This window comes from Sminthopsis crassicaudata, chromosome X (genome assembly GCF_048593235.1).
Source record: "Sminthopsis crassicaudata isolate SCR6 chromosome X, ASM4859323v1, whole genome shotgun sequence".
In the NCBI taxonomy this organism is placed as follows: Eukaryota; Metazoa; Chordata; class Mammalia; order Dasyuromorphia; family Dasyuridae; genus Sminthopsis; species Sminthopsis crassicaudata.
The window spans coordinates 7,837,667-7,860,945 of NC_133623.1; the positions used below are offsets into that span (position 1 = coordinate 7,837,667).

The 23,279-nt window shown below is 46.6% G+C and overlaps 1 protein-coding gene across 7 annotated transcripts in view; it reads left to right on the forward strand.

Annotated features, from left to right (window-relative positions):
• Positions 1-23,279, forward strand: part of HTR2C (5-hydroxytryptamine receptor 2C) — a 152,281-nt gene that overhangs the window by 112,415 nt on the left and 16,587 nt on the right. For all 7 annotated transcript variants that reach the window (XM_074277322.1, XM_074277317.1, XM_074277319.1 and 4 more), the window contains one exon: positions 19,778-19,839. The gene's annotated coding sequence lies outside the window, so the exon portion shown is untranslated. The remainder of the gene's footprint in view (positions 1-19,777; positions 19,840-23,279) is intronic.

The window sequence follows — 23,279 nt, forward strand, 5'->3', positions numbered from 1 at the left end:
CCACTGGCCTTGATTCTTGACAAATGGGGATAGATGCGAGAGAGACAGATGGAGGGAAGGGGCAAGGGTTAGAAGATCAATGAAAGGGAGAGACCAAGGGAAAGGGAGTGAGAGAAGTGGAGAGCAAGGAAGAAAAGACAAAGGGAGGGACAGGGAGAGAGGACAGACACGGTGTGAGAAGGGAGCAGAGAGATGAGAGCGAGAAGACAGAGAGAAGGGGGGACAAGGAAATGGGAGAGGTAGAGACAGAGACGGAGAGACTGAAAGACTTGCCCTGCAGTGTGCTTAGCCAGAATGAAGACTGAATCTCACCCAAACATATCTCATCACCATTTCTTTTTAAAACTCCTGAAAATGAAAAGGTTGCCACTGACTCATCTGCCTCTGAATCAGAAGAGCACGTCAGGTCCCCTCAGATCCACAGCACATTAAAACAGAAAAGCAAAGAAAACTGCCAAAAGCCTTTTAGCTCTATTGGGGAGAATTATTGAAGAGAGGTGGGAGGGAGGAGTAACTTGGTCAAATATATTTAGCTTTTTCTATGAGGAGAAAAAGCATAGCCTAATGGAGAGCAGGGAGGAAACCGTCCTTGCCTAGGACCGGCATCACACGGCCCGATGCAAAGCCTGTGCCGGGGGTCCACATCCTAGTGGAAAGTAACCAATGAAATGCTGCATGTGTCTGTACCAGCTCCCGGCGGTCTTGCCCCCCAGCTAAGGAAGTTTTCCCAGGGCCAAGTGCAAGAGGAAACATGACCCGGAGCTCAGAAAGGACAACTTGATATGTAAAATGCCCCTTTTGAGTTGCAAGCAGTGCGGCAAAACTAGTGTTTGAGTTAAAAACGGGCAGGGGTATGTGTGTATGTTTGGGGGGGGTCTATTGACAGAAACTGAGCCACCCTGAGAGACAGGCTTCTATTGCTCTTCCAATCATCCATCCACCTGATTTAGCCTTGGCCTATCCTTTTTTTCTGTTCATTTATTGCTTCTTTCTCCCCCGGGCTTGCCCCTCCCTTCCCCACCTCTTACCCTGCTCCTGCTTAGGCCAATCGGACAGTTTGTTGTTGGTCAGTCACGTCCAACTCTTCGTGACTCCTTTTTTGGGATTTTCTTGACAAAGTCAGTGGAGTAGTTGACCATTTCCTTCTCCAGCTCATTTCACAGATGAGGAAACTGAGGCAAATAGGATCAAGTGACTTGCCCAGGATCACGCAGCTAAGAGTTGGCTGAGGCCAGATCTGAATTCAGGACTTCTGGACTCCAAGGCCAGAGCTCTAGCCACTGAGTCACCTAGCTGCCCGCTGGGCAGATATGCACCTACTAAGTGTAAAGCTCTGTTCTCTGCACTGAGGGTACCGAGACAAGATGAAAAGCAGTTTGTGATCTCAAAAGTTTGTAGTCTATGTGAGCAGGGGCGAAAGGGGAAAGATGAGTGCAGTATTCATAATGAAGATCATGAGAGATTGAGACAGGCTCTGTGGTAGAGCTGGCACCTTCATTGACAATCAAAGGGAGGCAGAAACTGCGAGATGTAGAAGGGCAGAGAAGGGGCGTTCCAGCCATGGGGGACAGCAGCTTGTGCCACAGTGTGGTGACAGGGAAAAATACAAAGGAGAATAGCAAGTGATGAGAAGGAAGAGCGTATGAGGTACCCCGATCAAATACACATGGGGACAGTGTCCTGAGAGGTGAAGTCCGCTCTGGTTGCCGGGTGACTGGATGCTCTAGAACCTTAGACGGCGCTGGAAGCCAGCCCCAGTTAGAGATTTAGACGGTATGTGAAGCTGGAGGTAAAAGGAGCTCCTTCTACTTTCTGTCCTCCTCCAGGTTTCAGCTCTGGCAGAAGGGGATTGGACTAGATGGTACGAAGGTTCCCCTCACTAAAGCTATGCCGGCGATCTCCTTTAACCATCCTTTAGAGGGAATCTCTTGGTCTTTTCAGTAGTCCAACTAAAGGGAGGAAGGGGAAAGGTGCCCACTGGGTATCTGCCAGCCTGTTCTCCACCAAGTTTGCTTGCCCCAAAGCCATTGGCTTGTGACTGGCTTATTCTGATCAGTAATGTCCCAGCTAAAGTACCCGCTGGTCATTGGGACCATTACTGGAAGGGGGAGGAAGGCAACTGCCTCTGCAGTAAGTCCTGCCCGTAGCTGAAGGTAAACCTGGGTTACTGCACACCTGCTCCTGCTCCTGATGCCCTTCCTGCCTTTATGATGCATCTGGAGGCCATGGGCATTCGGGCTGCAACCTGGCTATAGAAATTAGCTGTGTGGCCCATAGTTTTGAGGCTCCCGGCAGGCCAAGGGAGCCCAGGGAAACCACAGCGATACCATGCAGCCGCCCCAAGGGACTTAATAGCAGTTTGCAAGATGAAAAAAGAATCTGTTGCTGAATAATGGATTCTAAGACAAAGTAACCAGCAGGAGATTGATTTTGCTAAATTCTTGAAATGATTCTCTTCACACTTTGACCTTTACTCACATTTCGGCATCCCCATGATGGTTTTTAATGAATTTGAGGACATGGCTGTTGATAAGTTCATTAGATTTGTATTAAATTAGTCTAAGCCAATGAGATTTGGCTAAGAATGCTCAAGCTATCTTAAATTTGGGAAGACAAAGCTTGCCATCGTCTCCCTCTTCCCTCCACTCAGAGGCTCCCCAGCATACTGCTCTTCTGCAGCAATCAGCAGGTAGGGGAACGGTTGGCATTTCCTAGTGGTTGGGAATTCCATCGTTCTGTTAGGGGACAGACCATCCTGTCAGAGCAGTCCAAAGGATGAGACTTTGACCTCCTACTGGAGGACAGAATCCTGCTATGGATTCTGATGACGGGGAGTCTTCCTTTGACACTGGCCCCATATCTGCCTTCCCAACTGATAGATTGCTTAAATACATTCAGTGACGTTCAGTTACGGTCTCAGGTGGGTGATGGTGAACTTGATCACATGACTGCCAGCAGACATTTATCCTTGCAGCACCCCCTCATCACAGGCCTAGGAGCTAGTTTGGCTAGCCATTATGAGCCCCACGTGACTAAAGAGAAAATGACGCCTTGCCTCAAGTCCACCGTGTCATTCGAGGCAAACCTAGGCCTGGACCCCAGCTTGATCAATGTCCACTTGGTTATCTTTCTTAGTTCCTGCAGTTAGCCCTCACCCAGATCCCTCTCTCTTCTGAGAAGGAGCCCTTCTATTTCCCATCTCCAGAAACCATTCTGTGACTATGAACAATGAAAGTTTTCTTTCAACTAAACGTCCTTTAGTGAAAGGACAGAAGGGGGTAGAGCAAAGAGTAAACATCGGCCTGGAAGCCTGAAGGGCTCTAATGTTTATCAGTTGGGTGACTGGTGAATATTTATCAGAAGTTTGCTGGCCCAAGTAGCAAAGGGAGAATCCCCAAGTCTCCATGACCACATTTGTTGAGGTTTTCTTGGTGGAGATACTGGAGTGGGTTGCCATTTCCTTCCCCAGCTCCTTTTATAGAAAAGGAAACCGAGACAAACAGGGTGAAGTGACTTGCCCAGGGTCACACAGCTAATGTCTGAGGCCAGATCTGAACTCATGTTCCTGAGTCCAGGCCCACAGTTCACACACTATGGTGCCCCTGTACCAATGAGGCTAGGTTGTGAGACAGAGAAACCACTTGGCAGAAGCCTCAGGCTTCAGCATTTTTTTCATCTACCAGTCTTTTTTTCACACTTACCTCCCATGCCTTATAACAGTAAGCCTTGGAAGCCCAGAAAAACACCAGTTGGAAGGTGTTTTCGAGTTTAATTAATACTGAATCGCCCACAGCCTCTTTTCTTTCCAGTCTGGCCTAATTTCTTTCAAGGCACCGGGCCTAGACCATCCTCTTGCTCTGGGCCTCTAAATTCATAATATATTAACATGTTTACAGGATTACCTTGGCCGTTGCCCTCCTTTGAAACAAGGTGCCGTGTGATTATTTTTTTCCTTTGGGGCAAGTTGGGTCTCAAGCCAGTCGCAGACATGGAGACGCACATGACTTGCTGCATTTAACTGACTGTAGCTCCCAAGCTGTAGGAGTGACTTCCCTTTGGCCCCGGCCAGATTTAACTCATCGGCTGCCCACAGACCACTCGGCTAGCATTCAGCTCGAGATAATGTTCTGACGTTACATAAGCAGTAAGAAAGCTCTGAACTTTGCTAATTAAGAGAATCCACTGTCTCAGGAAGCTGACAGAGAGAAGGCCCCATTTCCACCCACACCAAGCTGTCCTTGGAGATTTCCATAAGGCTTTCATATAGCAAGAGAAAGCGGGGAGAGGTGGCAATAGAGCCGAGAAACATCCAAATGGGACAGAATTAACAAAGAAATTATCTGTTTGAATATCGGCTGTTTGATCAGGAGGCTCATAGCCGTAGCTATTTTCTGAGTGCAGGAAACGATGCTGGGTGCTGTGGGATGCAGAAATAAATGAAATGTCACGTTACCTGACTTCAAAACTTTGCCGTTTAGTTTAGAGCCATAGAAAAAGGGTAATTATGAATTCTGCCTCAATGAGCAGGACACATATTTAAACAAGAATAACAATCATGGATATTCCTTTATGATTAGCAAAATGCTATGTGTGCCTTTTCATCTGATCCTTCCTCAAATTCCAATGAGGCAGCTAGTCCAAGTATTATTAAATCTAAAATGAGAACGGTGTTCAGTCAGGGGTTCCCCAGCTAGCACCGGGTAGAACTGAGATAAGACAGCTAGATCTGTTACAGCCCAGGCTAGCATCTTGGTAACGAGGGCTTTGTTAAATAGACATTGGCCTCCCACTAACCTGGAGGCCCCGCCTCCAAGGGCACACCAAGTCCGATTCCTACGGGCGGCCAACTGGCGTGACTCAGCCAGCCTCTGTCCCCCTTCTTCCCTGCCTCCCAAAGCACATTCTTGTTACCTAGATGTCTTCCCAACTTTTGAATCCCTTTATTCTTTGGAATACAGGATGAGTCCTGTATTTCTTTGAGCTGTGACTGTAGCAATGACCACACGATGGGGAATAGCCCCTCCTAGAACAGAATCCTTCTCTGTCCGGTCCGACTTTCTCGTCTGGGATTCAGACATGGATATAAAGAGACCTTTGTAATCAAAGAAAGCAATTGCTTCTAATTTTATCTTCATATTCCTAGAATTCCAGCAGTGGGTTTTATTTTAGGGGCCTAAATTGAGGAAGAACCAACTTTGCTTTCCCCAAAGTTCCTCTCTCCAGGTCCACTAGTATAAGAATAAACAGTCAGGGGCCACACACAAGAGGAAAAAAAAAAACCCTTTCCTTTCTTTCCAAATGGGAAGATGAAGACCCAGAGTGAGGAAGTGCTTTGTTCATTCTCACAGACTGAGTTAATAATGGGTCTAGAACTTCCATCTTCTGACTGTGGGTACTGTGCATTTCTCACTATACTTGCTTGTCTCTCTGACAAAAATCTCTGAGTTAACAAAATGTGATAACCCCCAAGATGCTGATATTTAATGCTTCAGGTTTGCAAATTAAGTGCTCATAGCGATCCGATTGGAAAGGTATTACAGGTACTGTTTCCCCCATTTAAGGATAAGGAAAGTGAGGCCCAGAGAGATTAAGAAATGTGTTTAGGATTAAACTAAGCATGAGAACCAAGATTCAAACCTGGGCTCTTCTGCCCTCAAGTCTAATTTTTTTGGCCTAGACCAATGGGACTCTCAAATGTAATTGCTGGGCTCTAGTTTATTGGGGCCACTCACTCCCCAGCATCTAGCTCCCACCAGCCCCTCGAGAAATGCCTAGTACATCGAATTCAAGTCCAACGTGGAGCTGTGGGGGTGGGCCATGGGGCCGAGGGAACCGATGCGAGCGGTCTCGTGGGCTCTCGTTGTTGGTTATGTAGTCCGTAGGTAAATCGGGGCCAAAAGAGAAGGTAAATAGAATTAGCTGCCTCAGTGGACAAAAAGAGAGTTGTTGTCCCCTTTGATGAAGCAATGGTTAATTACTGGTTCTAAAGCCACTGCTAATAACCAAGTACTTTCCTAATTATTGTGCCAAGAATGAAAGCTAAAGGAATAATCACCAAAAAGAAAATTATGCATAAGATTAGTTGGTAGGTTAAATTCTGTGGGGATTAAAAGCACTTAATTAGGCAAGTAATATATGCAAATTGGCCAGAAGCATTCAAAAAACACAATATCCCATAAAAAGATATGTTAAAGGGATCTCAGGCCATAACAAGTATTGATAACAATTTCAGAAAACAAAAACCTGCCTCTATTGGTATTAGATATGACAATTGGACTCCAAGCTCTTCTTGGAGGAGCCTATCAAATTTGCCCTCCATGGACCATGTTCTATTGGTGTGTGCTATGAAGGGAGAAACTGGACAGAGTAGCCTCTTGATGCCTTCTGCACAGAAGAGCTCATGGTCGCCTATGGTACACGCCCCGGCCCCTGCTGGGACAAAGCTTGGTCCAGTGCCCCAAAGACAGGCGTTAGCATCTCTGCTAAAAGTTCCCATAGAAAAGTAGTGCTGTGCTTTTAGTTGTTTTGCAGTTTCTAACTTAGAATCGGGTATGAAACTTGGAAGATGAAGTATGGCTAGAGGCTTGGGAGATCTGAATTGCAGTCCCCTTCTGATACCGGCTGTATGAGCCTGAGCAAGTCATTTCACTTCTATGTGCTGTATGAGCCTGAGCAAGTCATTTCACTTCTATGTGCTGTATGAGCCTGAGCAAGTCATTTCACTTCTATGTGCTATATGAGCCTGAGCAAGTCATTTCACTTCTATGTGCTGTATGAGCCTGAGCAAGTCATTTCACTTCTATGTGCTGTATGAGCCTGAGCAAGTCATTTCACTTCTATGTGCTATATGAGCCTGAGCAAGTCATTTCACTTCTATGTGCTGTATGAGCCTGAGCAAGTCATTTCACTTCTATGTGCTCTGGGAGACTCCTGAAGATTTTAGGGAATGAGCTCTGCCCAATAATAGGATGGAAAAATCACCACCAGAATGAAATTGCAGATCCATTCTATATTCTTTAAGCTTATAGGTTTTATGAGCTAGAAAGGAGCTTCCTTTTCATTGATTTGGCAAGATCCTATTTCCTGTCAAACCTTTACCTCCAGGGAGAACACTACATTGGCCTAAGCAGCATGGTCTAGTGGAAAGAGACTCTGGGCTTAAATCTCACCTTTGCTGTTCACCGCCCGTGTGTCTTTAATTCTGAAGGTCCTCCAAGCTCCCTTCTAGCCCTCAGCCCATGGACCTACATCATGTTCATTGCAAATGTTCATAAAGAGCAGCCGAGAGGCCTGGGGGCACCAATGGAACTGGCTAGGTGAGATGGAGGGAAAAACCTAAGTCCAGCACCAGATTGGGTCTTCTCAGATACATAATGTTCATTGCATTAAGACACGCACTCAAAGAAGCCCTCTTCTCCAAGTTATGTCCAGGAAGCAGTTAATTACTGGTCATTTTAACTTAATGCTTACATAATAGGGCTTAGGGGAAAATCCACCTTCTCTGGAGTCCTCCAAGGAATAGCATTTTGGTGTGCTTTTTCATCGCCTGTGTCTGATTTGTAGTAGTTAAATCTGTGACTCTTCTGTTTATTCTGGCTGAGAGGATAAGCACAAGGCCTAGGAAGGGGACTGGGCTTGCCCAGCATTAGCCACTGCTGTGGAACAGGACAGAACGGTTTCAGGCTGACAATAAGATCTATGTGGAGCACCATGGACAGGTCCCTCTCCTTTCTGACCACTTAGAGTTGTTTGATGGCCCCCATCCAAGTGACAGAAATCTCAGAAGCCTGAGACCCATGCATATGCCTAAATTCATTGAGCTGAGAAGTTTTCCTTGTTCACCCACTGAGCTTCCAATTTGGTTGGAAAATGTAATTGTGCTTTTCAACAGATAGGGCGCTCATTTGGTGAGGGGAGCGTTTCCCCAGAGGAGTCCCCGGGAAGGTCCTAGGGCTTTCATGGGAAGATGAGAGGTTCTGTCCCACTAGCGCTCAGAGCCTTTATCCTCAGTGGTCAGTGGCTGCCAAGGACAGAGTCGAGGAGGAGGCATCCTGGAGGAATAAGGGGGCTTATTCTCAAAGGAGACTCTAGGAAGGTTTCCGACCCTGGATGCTTAAAAAAAGAAATACAAAATTGAGTCCTTACTTTGGCCATTTGGGTGCCAGTCTTAAAGATGCTTCTGAATGTTTCTGTGCCAAAGTACTAGAGTGCCCCCTGTGGATTGGATTTGTCTTTCCTTTTATCCTTTTTCTGAATCTTTAAGCTCCCTAGCTCAACTGACAGCATCTCTCAGGCAGCCTGGCGGCCTGTTTGCTTGTGTTGTAGTCCCCATTATACTGATGCTGTCTGTGCTAATGTTAGCTCTGTAGCAGAAGAAATCAACCAGAGGAATGAGGTGATTTCCAAAGCTCTGTCTTGATAGAGAGGTAGTCTGGGATGACCATTATTTTCTCATTACTCTCACGATCATATTAGCTAGCCCTCTGGTTCTAAGAGGCCAAATTACACAGCATGCTCCTGTTGCTGTCAGTAGCCAGGATCTACAGAAACTGGATGATGAAGGTCCTGTCTCCACTCAGGCCATACTGGCTTTGGCCAGAAGCTATGGCCTGAGAATCTAGCTCCAGGGGGTCTCTAAAGGAGCACTCAGAGGACAACTGGAGTCCACCTGCTTTCCTCTCTATAATTTTCTCTTTAGGCAAAGTTTGTTCTTGGCTCTAGAAGAGACCTGTTAATAGTCATGTAGCTAACATGGGAAGGAAGGGAGAAGAAAGGAGGGAAGGAAGGAGGAAGGGAGGAAGGAAAAGAAAAGGAGGGAAGGCAAAGAGGGAGGAAAAGGAAAGGCGGGAAGGAAATAAGGGAAGGAGGATGGGAGAAAGGAAAGGAGGGAAGGAAGAGAGGAAAGAAGGAACCTATCCACCCCCCTCTGGCCTTTAGGAAATTTAGGAATCTCCTAAGTAGGCAGAAATGTCTTTGCTACAACCATCCCGGTGTTGTCTTAGTGATCTTCCTACTACTTATCAAGGAAAAAAAAAACTTGTCTGTCTAAAAGTAGATTAAGATCCCCCATGTGGATTTGGGTTTGTGTATAGCCTATACATGGGGCAGCACTGGGCCTAGAGTCAGCAAGATTCATCTTCATGAGCTCAAAACTGATCTCAGATACTAGCCGTGTGACCCTGGGTGAGTCATTTAAGCGGCTGCTTTAGTTTCCTCACCTGCAAAATAAGCTAGAAAAGAAAATGGCCAAGTATTCCAGAAACTTTGCCAAGAAAACCCCCAAAGCAGCCACGAAGAGTCAGCCCTGACTGAAAAATGACTGAACAGGAAGGATTAGACAGGTGTTCTGTCTGATAAGATGAAGCCCTTATTCTTTGTCCTCAGTGGGCTCAGTTACTCCCAGAAAGTGGGCCCAGCATCCCCTCAGGGCTCCCAAGAAAGCTATTTTTTAGCTATCCATTCCTTAGCATTGAGAGAAGTGGCTCTGGGACAGTGCTATTGGTATTAGGATTATCAGATTAAAGCTTTTTCAAGGTGAAAGGCACATGGAAGCCATCTAATGTCCCCCCTTCATTTTCTGTAGGAGAAAACTGAGGCTCAAAGAAGGAAAATGGTCTTATATAAAGTTTACCCAGGGAGGAAATCGTCAGGGCCCATTTCACCAGGTCCCCTGCCTCCAGATCCAGTGCTAGCACAGCACACTTTCTGTTAAGGTGCTGTCAGCACGAAGGCCACACAAAACAACTGAATGACTTCATTTGCCATTTCTGTGGGGTGTCCCGTGCAGCCCGATTCTGCCTCCATCTGTTGTTGTCAAAGCCTCCGGCTCCCTCGGCTCGGAATTGCAATGTTGGGTTTGGTTGGTGGAATGATTGCCTCAGACAAGCCCAACAATTGCAGAAGCCAGATGTTATTTGCAGATCTTAGACCCGAATTATTTCTTTTAAAAAAAAAACCCAGGGCAAGAGTCAAACAGGGGGCAGATGGAGAGCCGAGACGATCCTTCTCGCCAAAGTGCCACTTCACTCCTGAAATGAAACCATCCTTTCAAGAGGAGAGCAGTGTTTTAGAATCTGCTTCCACTTTTGATTTAGAAGCCAGGTGTGTTCTAGCAGGAGACTCCTTACTTGCTTGCCTCAGGAAAATTGGAAAACCGTTATTTTTATTTAGCGGCAGTTCCTCTTTCTCTTGGACCAGTTATATCTTGGAAGAGGGAGATCCCCCCCCCCAAAAAAAAAAAAGAAAACAGACAGATAATTTCTACTTTCATCAGACTATTTAAAAACACCCCAAGAATAAGTGTGAATGCTTTTTTGGCATATAAAGTATTACAGCATTTTTGTAAAAATACCAAATTTACAAAAATGGGAACGGAGGTGGGAGGATTGTATTTGTCTTCACTGTGGTACTTTGAAGATGTGGCTTTGTACCACAAAGGGACCACAGCCAGCTCCCTTTATAAAAATAACCCTGATAAAAATGAATTAGCTATTTTAAAAATTGAGTTTAAAAATAGCACAACTTGTCAAATATCAATGAAATGACCAGATCGCCTCATCTAACCTCACAAAGTGATTGTTATATGTGTTGGCCCAGAATAGTGAAAGCCTTAAAAAATCAACACTAAATTTGACCAGAGGATCTGCATTTCAAGTCCAGGCTCCTCTGCCTGATTTTAAAGTCAGTTTTGCTTTCTAGGCCTCAGTTTCCTTCTCTGTAAAATGGACTTCTGAGGTCCCTTCTAGCTCTAAATCCCCTTTTATGGGTGGGGTGAAAATTCACCTCATACCATACCTTTTAGCAAATCTAATATTTGCCCCCAAAGGTCATTCCATAGTTCTAGGTGGTGCTTTAAAACATGTTTCTGGAATGGCCGAAAGCATAAGATGTCGATGTTCCAATGAGGTGGCCTTGGGCCTGAGGGAGGGGCATTTCATTTTAAAGATTAAATAATATAATCTTTTGCTGTGCATTAAGCTTTTCTTAATTAAGTACAGATTAGGAGACTAGTTTAAAAAGCCACTGCAATATAGTTGCTTAGCTTGAGACAGAGTATTTAGCCATTCGTTAATGCTTTCCAAATTTCTCGTCTGATTAATCATCTATGGACAAAAGATGTTTTGTAATGCTACTTCCTGAGAAAATGTTAACATGGTTAGATGCGATGACTTGCTACTCTTGAAATTCTTAGAGATCCAATCTTTTCCGAGCGGCAACCAGTACTTACATTTGTCATATTAGGGAGGCCAGAGGATGCCTGGGCAATGAGCATTGATAAAACCATTGGTTCTTGTCGGAAGATGTTGATTTGGGTCAAGTGTGAGTGAAATCTTCTAAAGTGGATTGCCTAGGGAAACTATTACCACACTTCTTCTTGCATATTCCAAATACTTCATTAGTCCAGTGCCATTAAGTTTTCTCTGCCTCTTCACTTTTCCCAGCAAAGTACTGGATGTCAATACAGACGAGGAGTTAGAAAAATTAATGGTTGCCTGTGGCTTAAGCTCGGTAGTTTGTACCAGCCAATCCATACACTTAGGAGGCAACCGACTCTAATCCCAAACTTAGTTTTTTGGAGTAGGAGATGAGGTTCTTGGATGGTGACTCTAAAAATCAATATATCTATCTGCTGACAACTCTTATCTTGCCAGTCCTGACTGTTTTGTGCATGAGAGAATTTTGCCTTTTAAATAAATCTTCCCTTAGGAAAATGAGTGCCTGAAGCACCTTGATGCTTGCGTCAGAGCAAGACATGTGAAAATCAGGGCCTTGGTGGAATTCCTAGCTCAGAATCTCATGCCGTGAGATTTTTGTGAATTCAAAGGATTAGGCTCCTCATTGACAGCATCTATCACTCTTCTCACTGGGGATTTCCAACTTTCTTTGCATAATTAGTATCTGTTCCACTAACTCGGCATGTGTTAGGGAAGATACAAATGAGGATTAAGTCTAACTCATCCTGGGGAAGGAAAGAGATTCAGAAAACTTTGAGGCACTGTTACATACTATCCAGAACTTCAAGATCACAGAGGCTTGTAATCTAACCAGGAAATGCTTTGAGGGAAATGAACCAATGGATGTTGAACTGAAAATCATTGGTTTTGAAAAAAACGAGGGGGCTGCTTGCCATCGCCCTGCAAATAATAATAATTAAAATTTATATTGTGCTTCAAAATCTGCAAAGCCTTTTGCACCCATAATCGCATTTGAGCTTATCTGAGCCTTCCAATGGTCTTCTACAGTAGGTGTCATTATCATCCCCATTTTCCAAACGAGGGAACTGAGGCTCAGGAAAGTGACATCATCTGCCCAGGATCACACGGCCCACCTAAGGACTTCCTAGCTCCAAGTGCACTGGTCTCTACCCCTCCCAGGGTGAAGGAAGTAGGGAGTCTTAGATATTTCCAGGGAGAAGGAGAATGTCTCCCCTCAAGAATGTCCCACCCCCATGCAGATGCACAGTACAGTCCTTGAAGGGGGAATGAAGGAGCCTGGGCACTTTCCCTGCAGAGCCCAGGAACACAGGGCTTCAAATAGGAGCTTGAGTTCTGGCCTGCAGAAGAGCACTCTTTCAGGACCATGGTCAGAGGCATCTAGCCAATAGCTAGGTTTTCTCTACCAGTCCCCTGAGAAGGGGTGGCGCCCCTAATATACACTCTCACATACATCAGGGAGCCATTCCTTCCTTGGATAAGGGGACGGGTGCCCTAGAAAGTTGGACTGCTTTGATTTTTTCCCCTCGCATCGTTTTGGTGTTTATTTGTTCTCATGTTTCACTTTTTTTCCTTTCCCATCTCAGGAAATGCTAAGCTTAAAACCCATGTGGCCGAGAAATCTCCCGATTTCTCCTTGTCCCTTCACCAGTTGCTCTGATTGCCCTTCCCTTTCTCTTGTCGGAGACTGGTTTTCTGTGGTTCAGTTAAACTTACGTCCTCTGGTACAGGGAAGAGGCAGGCCTAAACTAAGATAGCAGCTCCCTGCTGTGGCCATTCACTGATTGTGCCTCTAGAGTGCTCTTGCCATTAAATCCTATAGTGAAAGAAGAGTGGGGTTTTGGTCACCAAATAACTAGGCAGATGTTAATTGATGAATCACTAGTGTCCGAGCATTGTTGCCTTAGGGGGTCTCTTAATTAACACATTCATGAAGACAAGATAGTTATTGCCTTGCCCTTCTAATTTATTTAATTAAAGAGAGCAACCTTTTTGTTGAGCAGCTTTTCCAACTCCTAGTTCCTCTCTCAGTAATTTTATTAGCCCAGGCCTCTTTGGGGGATAGTTACGTGTGTTAAGTAAGTCTTAAATATTCAACTAAGTCCCACTTTAGTTTCTAAAGAGCATATGATTCCAGGGAGAGGCTGGGGAAGAAAAGGAAGCTGGGATCCCCTAGGAAAAACACTAACCTGTTGAGATGTCCTTCAGGACTAGAAGAGGAGAGAGGTTAGGGCCAGAATATAGGCCTGGAGATGATCAGCCTGGAGATTTCAGTTAAACTCCTGACAACTCAAGAGATCATCAAATCATAGATAGCATAGAGAAAAAATTTGGGCCCAGCTCAAAGCCCCATGGAAGGCCCACAATTAGTGAGGGGGACCTAGTGACAAATGAGTTAAGGAGATTGATTGAAACAGAACTAAAAGATATTTAAGAACAGAACCAGGATAAAAAGAGTGCCATGAAAAAGCTCCAGAGGAAATAATATTCAGCAGGAAAGGATGATCAACAGTGTCAAATGGTGCCAAGAAGATGGAGAAAATGTCACTTGTCTTTTTTTTTTTTTTTTTAATGGAAATCAGCACCAGCTATTGCTAAAAGCTGTGCCTGTCACTTGTGGGCAACTCATTTCTCCCTTGAAAAGTGAAAAGCAAATGAAGCCAGTACTTATAAAAGGTTCTGTTTGACAGCTCTGGAAAGTCACTGGAGTTTTTTATTCAAATGAGAGGTAGAACGACGCTGTCGCTTTACCTTCTCCTGCTCCATTGACGCATCTGTTGTGTCTCTCACTGTTGGGGGAGAGTCTGTTGGCTGGCAACGGAGTTATTTTGGTCACCCCATCCCAGAGGGCAGCAGCCAGGAAGTCTTCCAGGCAAGTGGAGGCAAGGGTCCTCAGAGTGGCAACTGCCCTGGCATTTTCCTACTCCGTGGGCTCCTTTTTTCCTTAAAAGAAGGAGAGGATGATCAAGGGAGGCTAGTGACAGTGAAAGGGATGCTGGGCATGGTGTTGGAGTCACAATTTAGCCCTTACCCCACTTCTCATCTCATCTCAAAGTTAAATTTCTCAGCCTACCCACTTCCAAGGGCAGGATGCTATATTCCTGGGTGGGAATGAGGTGGCCCTCCGCCTCCAGGGGGCCAAATGCAGCCGTTACAGAATGGATTTGGAAATCAAGAGCTTGTCCAGGAGGCAGAAATGAATTCCATTTTTCATGCAAGACCAATTTAAAAGCACATTATTGGCCTCTCTTCATTTGCCGAGGGGCCACTGAGGACAATGAAATCATAGTGAGGATTTTGACTAACAATGCTAAAGGCATTAATAAGGGCATATGCAAATTACACAGGGAGCCATGTCAGAAAACCATTTGGGCAGTGGAGCGGGATGTCTCTCCTGAGTACTGTGTGGGGGTCAAATAGAAATCCCCTGGACAAATTGTCTAATGTGGAGGGGGGCCACTGCTGAGAAGGCCTGTTCAGTGTGCCATGGAGGAATGGTGGAGCTGTGGGCACAAAGCTTTCTCTTCAGCCCCTGAGTTTGCCTGATTGTCAGATAGCCCATTTACCTTGGGGTGCTCATTGATGTAGTGATCTGGGTTTGTGATGATGGCTTTTTTTAAATTAAAAGCAAGGGGAGGGTGAGAACATCTGAGTCTCCTATGTATTCCAGTACCAACAGGCTTCACTGCCCCAGGGCCGCAGCCAGATGGCCATTTTGGAGCTAAAATGAAGACTTAGGTTGGGGGAAATGATTTCATCCTGCCTGCTCTGAAGAGCCCCCAATGTCCATGCTCACATGTACTCGGGTGCACACACACAAGGGAAACCATTTTTGCCCAAAAGGCAGCATTGCCCCGGGGGAGAGGAGGGGAAGTGGTGGGAGGAATGGCAGGCTGGAAGGAGTCCCCAGGAGAAAATGCACTCCCAGCTTAGCTCTGCTGTTCAGAACTCTACAGAAGCAAGGGGGCAGCAGGATCCAAAAGAATGGGTGGTGGCTTTCCCGGGATTCAGGCCCCTCCTCACAGCACAGTGCCATGCCTGTAGCCCGCCGCCTTCCCCTTGCCCATCGTCTGCTTCTTTCGGTTCCTCTGCCTAAGTTGCTGCTCCCATGGCCTGTAAGAACCCCTGCTCCCCATTCTGGACTGGCTGTTGTACCCATTTCCTCCTTAGACTTTTGCCTCATGGTTCTGAACTCTTAGGAGTTCAGGTGAGGAGGAATAAGGGCAGAACTCATAGCACAATTAGACCAAAGAGGTCCAGTTCGGTCCCTTAGCAAGGGAACTGGGCTCCCCAATGAAGCTTGTTCTTATGTGGCCCAACTTTTGGCAAGTTGCAAGATTAGGGACAGGGGAGGAAAGGGATAAAGTGCCTTCTGCAGACCGCCCACTGTTCTCAATGCTTAGCATCTCACGTAGTGGTGGCAGTGTGGGCTCTAGGGACCTAGCCCATGGGCCACATTTAAGGCACAGTCCAGGTCCAGCCCAAGACCAGGAGTTATTTGGCCTCTGGACTCTTCCTTCCTGCAGATCAATCAACAGGGATTTATAGAAGTAAGGCAGGGTAGGAGAATGGCACGTGGACAACGCCAGCTTCTGCTCTGTGTCCACAGGGTGGTATTTTTATATCATTACCTTGAAATGCGATGATCCTGCTTTCCGCTTTCCCTTAATGGTCTATCGTGTGGCCAAATCCCTTCCTCCAGAGAGTCTATGATTTTGAATTGTGCTCCGCCTTTTATGTTTCCCATTTCTACTGCACAGCACCCATTTGAGTTGATTAATTCTCCCATTGTGGACTTCTAGACAGTTTGCCCAATTTCAGGATCAAAATTTCCCCAAAGCTCTTTAGAATCTACTCCGTTTTATCCTATCGAGTTTTCATTCAAGGTCAGGGACTTCAGCTTGTCACTGTGAGATGAAAGTGCAAGAATGAAATGAAGCCATTTTTAAAAATGCCGTGGAACCATAAATCACACGGATTTCTAGCAGGAAATTTGGGTTTAGGGTCCCAGGAGAACAATACAACCACAGGGCACCTTTTTCCTCCAAGAATTAGGTGGTAAAGATAACCGGTATTACTTAAGGCCCTAGAACAGTAGGAAATAGAACTTTCTCAACACATAATAACATGTTTGCTGATAGCTTTTGAGACCCGGTCCAAATCCCATGGCTTCTTGGCTTTTCCAAGCAAAAAAGGCAAACCCTCAATAGATATCCAGGGAGAGTGTCTACTTTTGTCAGTGCCATTGGACCGAGGGTCACAGAGATGTTTTCACCCGAGATCTCTGAAGGCGTTCATGATTTTAATCCGGATCCTGGAACAAGTGAAACAGTGGGGGAGGTGGGGAGGGGAGTGCCGCTCCTGGGAGGTGATAAAATTGCCTCCACCTCCCAGATGTCAGGCAAGAGCTTGCCAGCCAAGGCCGGGCCAAAGATTAGAGGCAGGCTCCCAATATTTCCCAAGGTCGCTTTATGAACCGGGTTGGAAGGAGCCGGACTCCCATGTCTTCTGGTGCTAAATGATCCTGTTAGAATTCAGATGAGGCCCTCCCCGGCAACGTCAGATCTGATAAATAGTCACCATATTAATTGGACCTTACTTATTATTCATTGCCAGATTGCCCGGGGTTCCCAAATTGCTTAGCATGGCCCTAGATTTACATTAGAGGAAATCGATCTGAAGAAATCAACTAAGCTGAAGTTTTGCCATCTGCTTTAGATGGCAGGAAGAGTGGGGGAAGGCGTTCAGCAGTTATCGGGACATTCAATTAAGTTTGCAATGTGACATTAGTTTGGGGAGCAACAGAAGGCTCTGTGTCTGCTTTGTGGAAGCAGTGACCACAAATTAATTAAAACTCCGGTTGTGACAAATGGGCCTTCTGGGGCTTTGTCTCAAGGCGGTGAAAATGTGAGGGGGCCATCACCATTCAGAGGAACCTCCCTTTCCCTCTCTGTTAAAATAGGAAGCTTGGGGATGGCCTGCTTCCCACTCCAAGGGGCAGCCTAGAGGTGAATTCATCCCCAACCCCTTCCCCCCTCCCCCCTGGCATTTTCAGGTTGGAGCCTGTGACAGGAAATGTAGTCTGGGGATCGGGGACAAGTATTGGCGAAGGCAGAACCTTGTGCAAGGCAAATACAAAAATGGTCAACCTTTTATTGCCCCTCCCCACAGTGTTACTAAGAGTGAGTCCCGTTGTGTTTAAAAAAAGAACCATAGATATGTCACAATCGTGTTCGTCGGGGGTCTGGGGGATCCCTTCCATTGCTCAGCGCCCACCCAGGCCCAGAACTCTAGGTAGCTTTCGGTCCTTACTATGAAATCGTTGCCATTGAGTCGATTCTTCTTCAACTCAATTGGGGTTTTCCCTGCAGAGTTAACTGAGTGGTTAGCCATTTCCTCCTCCAGCTCATTTTACAGATAAGGAAACCGAGACAAAGGGGGTGAAATTGAGTTACGCAGGATCACACAACTAGCCGGTATCTGAGGCTAGTTTTGGATTCATGAGGATGTGTCCCCGATTCCACACCCAGCGCTCTCTCCTCTGCAGGGCCCCTAGCTGTCCCTTACTCTGAAACAGCCTGTGTCTTCAAGTGCTTAATTTCTTTAGTCTATTGACAAGGTAGAAGGAAGAACAGGAAGATAAGGGCAGTGACCCTTAAGAGTGGGTGCAGTTCCTGACCAGGGATATCTCCTGCTAGTTGGAAGGCCCTGCCTTGAGGGCAGAAGCCAGAGCTTCTTAAGGGGCAAACCCCCTTCAGCTCCCCAAAGCACAAGAAAAGACCAGCAGGTCAGTGGTCTTTGTATTAACTGGAGCCGATTCTGAAACAGAATGACTGGGGCTTTGCTGAGGCTCTCCACACTCGCCACACTTGCACGCCATCCTCAGAATGTCCCAAATGGGGAGACTTAGTTGTTGAGCTGCCTAGGCACTTGCTGGCAAACCCTGCCATCCAGCCAACCCACGGGGTACCTGATGTTGCCAGTGCAGATGGCCCAAGAGTGCTTTCTTTCCCTCCTTCCTCACTATTTTCCCTCTGGAGCCTCCCTAAAGAAATGCTGATGATAATTAGTGGGGAACTCTATTTCCATCATCACACTTTTGAAATGGATTCGAATTTGCATGATGTTGGCAAAGGTTCTTCCCGGACGAACGTGGAGAGATGGCTTTGTCCATCTGAACCGGGACCAGGGCTTTCAACTCTGGGCCTGATGGTCAGATTTCTCCTCTGGATCCGTGCTTTTCTCTGAGCCGTTGAGGAGTTCTCAGGAGGGAGGCAGCTAGAGAGAGTACAGATTGCTCGAGACTGACATTTCCCAGTGGTGTGTCTGTTTATCCCGAGGAGGCTCGTGTTGCCCTGTGTCTTGTTTGTATTGGATATTGTGAAGGTCAGTTGCATGGAGTGCTCTCCAGGTCTGCTCTCCCCCCCATCGAGACAGGGTCCCAGGAGGTCACAGAACCTGTCATCTGAGTCTTTGATGCTGCATCTAAGCTCCATGATGGCTGCCTGCCTCTGAGGTGCTCAAATGTTATTCCTAATGAGGGAAATGGGGATTACCGCAGAGGAGGTAGCCTGCCATTAATTAGCCCAGAATGTTCCCTGGAACCTTGAGGACCGCAAGGAATTAGAAAGAATAAGCTAAGGCTTGCCGTCCCCATTGTCGTATCTCAGTGCTCCTGAGTTTCAGAAATATGGACTGGCTCATAGCAAAATGTAGCAATCCCGCTTCTTGGTGCTTATTCAAGCTGCTCCTAGTGGCTCTTTTGTTAATGTCTTCAACTCGATTCACCCTTTATATTGGCAAGCCAACAGGTATCTCTGTACTTATTAGCTCCCAGGGAGGGATCCCTAAGGCAACATGTGGCCTCCTCAATAGGCTGGGACGCTTCTTTTCAATAGGCCTGTGGGCTGATCCCCTACTTGGTTCCGAGACCAAGTGTTTCATTTCCCTAACTGCCCAAGTTTCCTCCCGGGGCCCCAACTGGGTAGATGAAGAACAGGAAGAGTCCTCCGATCCAGAGGCTCTTCACTTCTTACTCTGGGCCATGACTCGACAGGTTACTCTCAAAATGACCTCGTCCCTCGGCTTTTCTTCTCCCTGCTCCCCCACCAACGAAGACGGCCGTTTAGCATCGGCCGCATGTTTTGGGCTCCCTCCACCAACCGAAATCAACGCCAGCATCATGTATTTGAGATGCAGTGATTTTCCCGGGCCTTTGATCCCACTGAGAAGCATCAATTGGACAGTCTCTGTGTCCCTTGGTGTCCCTGGAGCCAGGAGGAGCTAAGTTCTAATATGGCCTCAGACACTTAATAGCTTTGTGACATTGCACAAGTCATTTAAACCCCAACTGCTTCCCCCTCCAAAAAAAAGTAGCATGGAATAGTGCAGGCAATGAGTCAGACAATGTAGCTGCAGATTGTACTTGGGTTAATGTAATGATTGAGCCTCTATTATCATTGAAAGCTGTATCTTTGACTATTGAAATATGTAAATGTATATGTACACCCCCCCACATATCCATACGTGTAATATAGAAATGTGTATCTTTGCTTTCTCCCCAGAACTCTTCACCTGGGCCTGGACAAAGAAGGCTCTACAATTGCCTGCCGCTCCACGCCCGCTGGTAAGTCCGTTGCCTTCTCTCTTGAGATTCTCTTTTCCTCTCTGGTTCTGCTCAACTGGATGCAACGAGAGCACTAAAGGTCCCAAACCCTCCTCCGGCATGCTTAGCTGGTCAGGGCGTGATCCTCTGACAATGAGTTTTGCTCAGTTTTCCAAATTCTCCTCCCCAGGCTCATCAGAGTTGGTGCCCGTCAGCGCTGTTACCAGCCAAGGGCTTTATTTGGACTGGATGGGACAGATGAAGTAGGCCTGACTTAAGCCATCTAAGTAATCAGGAACAAGGTGCCAGTTCCTCCCTCCCACAATTCTCTCCCTTTTCATTTCAAGAATTGGCATGCCAAGTCCACATGACCCTTGACCTCCTATTCTCTACGCTTACCACGAAGTGGTGATGATTTGTTTAAAGTACATCTCCTTTCAGGGAGGTGAGGACTGGCTTCCAATTTCACCTTGTCTCCATGCACTCAGTACAAGTGCTACCCTTAGCATCCTTCAGCATCTCCGGGATCCTTTATCTTAGTTCCCAAGAAAGTTGCCGTGAGATCCCGTGGAAGGAAGCTGTGATGACTTTGAGTCTTTCATGTCCGTCCTGTCCTCTGTCACTGAATTCTCCCCCAGACCTGACTTACTGACTCCAGTCCCGTGGCCACCGTGAGCAGGGCCTGGCATGGAGCAAGCGTCTCTAGGAACATCTGGGGTGCTGCAGTGAATAGAGGTCAGCCTGATCTCTCAGTTTCCTGCCAACTGGGTGGTTAGGATATTTAGACCTAAGGGGGGAAATCCCCCCTCGAGAGTTTATTGTTTTATCACACCACTGCCTCATATTTATGAAGACTTGGCTCAAGGCCTTTGGCTCTTTCAGCAAGCTGAGGATTTACGGTGAGGTGCTGCTGGGTTTCTAAAGTACATCCCCTTTCAGGGATGCGATGACCAGCTTCCATTTTTACCTTGTCTCCATGCACTCAGTGGGAGAGCATCACCCAATATGCTGCAAATCTGAAGTCCGATATAAATATAGAACCTAATAATGAGCTACAGCGGAGCTCGATGCCCTGCTCTGCCATTTAATTAGAGCTTAAGATGGGATTGAACAAAGGTTCCAGTGTTCATTAGTGGAAAGAATTCTCTCCCCCATCCCTTGAGACCCAGGAGTCAACGAGCCTGGGGAAGTGCATGAGCTGCTCCCAGGAGAAAGCTCGGCACAAAGGAGTCTCCATGCTCGTTCAGGGGTGTGCTAACAGAGAAGGCTGGATGGTCCACTGGGTCTGCCTCCCACCTCGGAGGTCTGACCGACTTTAAGCACTGAGGACAAATACAAATATCCCGGCCTCAAAAGGGGACCTTGCATTGGCTCACCAGTCATGCTTGGCTCGAATGTCGCCCTAGGTCACCTAGAGCCCACAAACCCACAGAGAGAGAGAGGCGCTGGGCCACGGTGGTCCACTATACTCCTTTTAAGGACCCAGTGGAGTGGTGATTCCAGTCACAATGAAGTGACAAGGCTCACCTCGAGGAAAAACAGTGGGACAACTAGCCTAATGCTCAGGTTTCCCCTTCAACCCAATAGAATTCTGTTGTTCCTTGTACTCCAAGGGCTCGGTGCTTGCGCCCATACCCTTGTGGCTACTCCTGCTGAAATGGGCCAAGCAAGGAAGCGGAAATAAATACAAGAGCAGGAGGAGCAAGAAAATGCGGCAGCAAGCCTCGGTGTACCTGTGATTTGTCGCGTGGTTCGTAGTCTTACATAGACTGGTCCTCAGAGCCATGAATTAGGCAGCGCTGTTTTGCAGCGCTCATTCTGGGTCCTTGGCCCCTTTCAGAGAGCCTTGTCAAGTCTGCTCCTAAAACTGAAGTCAATGAAGTGGGTGTAGGGGATAGGAGGTCAGGTGTAGACATTCCTAGAGATGCCCGCTACATGCCAGGCCCTGCTCACGGTGGCCACGGGATTGGAAGCTCGGAGTCAGTAAGTCAGGTCTGGGGAAGAATTCAGTGACAGAGGACAGAACAGACACAAAAGACTCAAAAGTCGTCACGGCTTCCTTCCACGGCATCTCACGACAACTTTCTTGGGAACTGAGATAAAGGATCCTGGAGATGCTGAAGAAACCCAAAGCTCTCTTTAGAGCAGGCCCAGTGGCCTGGAGGTCTCCAGTCTCCAAGCCCCCTAGCAGCATCACTGGGAGTGAAGATGAGACCTTTAGGAGCTCTCAGTCTGTGTCTTCTCTCACCTTTCTCTGGCTTTCTCCCCCTCTAACACCTTTTCCCCCTTCATCTCTCCTTCTGTGTCTCCCTTCTAACTCTGTCTCATCGTTTCCTTTCTTTCTTCTCCCCTCCCCATTTCTTTCCTTCATTCCTTCTCATCTCTGTAGGTTGTTTTCTATCTCCCTTCTATCACCTCTTTACTTCTCTCCTCTATCATCCCTTTCCACTTCAGCTCTCCCCATTTCTTTCCTTCTATTTCCCTCCTCATCTTTCCCATTCATCTCTTCTCTATCTCATCTTTCCCTTTCTTTCTTCCCTCTATCACTTTTTCCCCTTCTTCTCTCCCTGGTCTCATCTTTCCCTTTCTTTCTCTCACCTATCTCTGTCTCTCCCCTCTAACAACCCTTTCTGCTTTATTTTCCCCTATTTTTTCCTCCTATATATTTGTGTCTCCCTTCATCTCTTCCTGTTTCTTTACTTCTCTCCCTTCTATTTCACCTTTCCCCTTCTTTCTCATCTTCCATCTCTCTATTTCATCTTTCCCTTTCTCCCCATTTTGTTCCTTCCCATCTCTGTGTATCCCATTTCTCCTCTATCTCCTTTCTGTATCCTCTTTCTCTCCCCCTGTTTCGTCCCACCCCCCTCCTCTATCTCAGTCTCCCTTTTAACTCTCATCTTTTCCTTTCCTTCTCTCATCTGTTCATTTCCTTCTAATTCTCTCATATTTCTTTATCCCTCTTTTCCCCCTCCATGACCTCTTTCTCCTTCATCTCTCCCTGTTTCCTTCCGTCTCTCCCTTCTGTCCCATCTTTCACATTCTCCCCTTTGTCATCTGTTTCTTTCCTCCTCTAATATTTTCCTTTTTTCTCCCCCTCCCAATTGCTTTCCCTCTCATCTCTATGTGTATGCCTCCTTTCATCTCTTCCTGTTTCTTTCTTTCTCTCCCTTCTAACATTGTTTCATCTTTCCTTTTTCTTCTCATCAATGTGTGTATATCTTCCACTCTCTATTTCTGCCTTTCTCTCCACCCTCCTGTTTATTTCCCTTCCATCTCCCTTCTGTCACCTCATTACTTCTCCATCATCCATTTCCACTTCATCTCTCCCTGTCCTTCAAACTCCCCTCCCCTTACTTTCTCCCCTCTCTCACTTCTTTTCCCTTCATTTCTCCCTGTTTCTGCCTCTCGGTGTCCCTTCTAACTGTATCTAATCTTTCCCTTTCTTTCTCCCTTCAACTCTC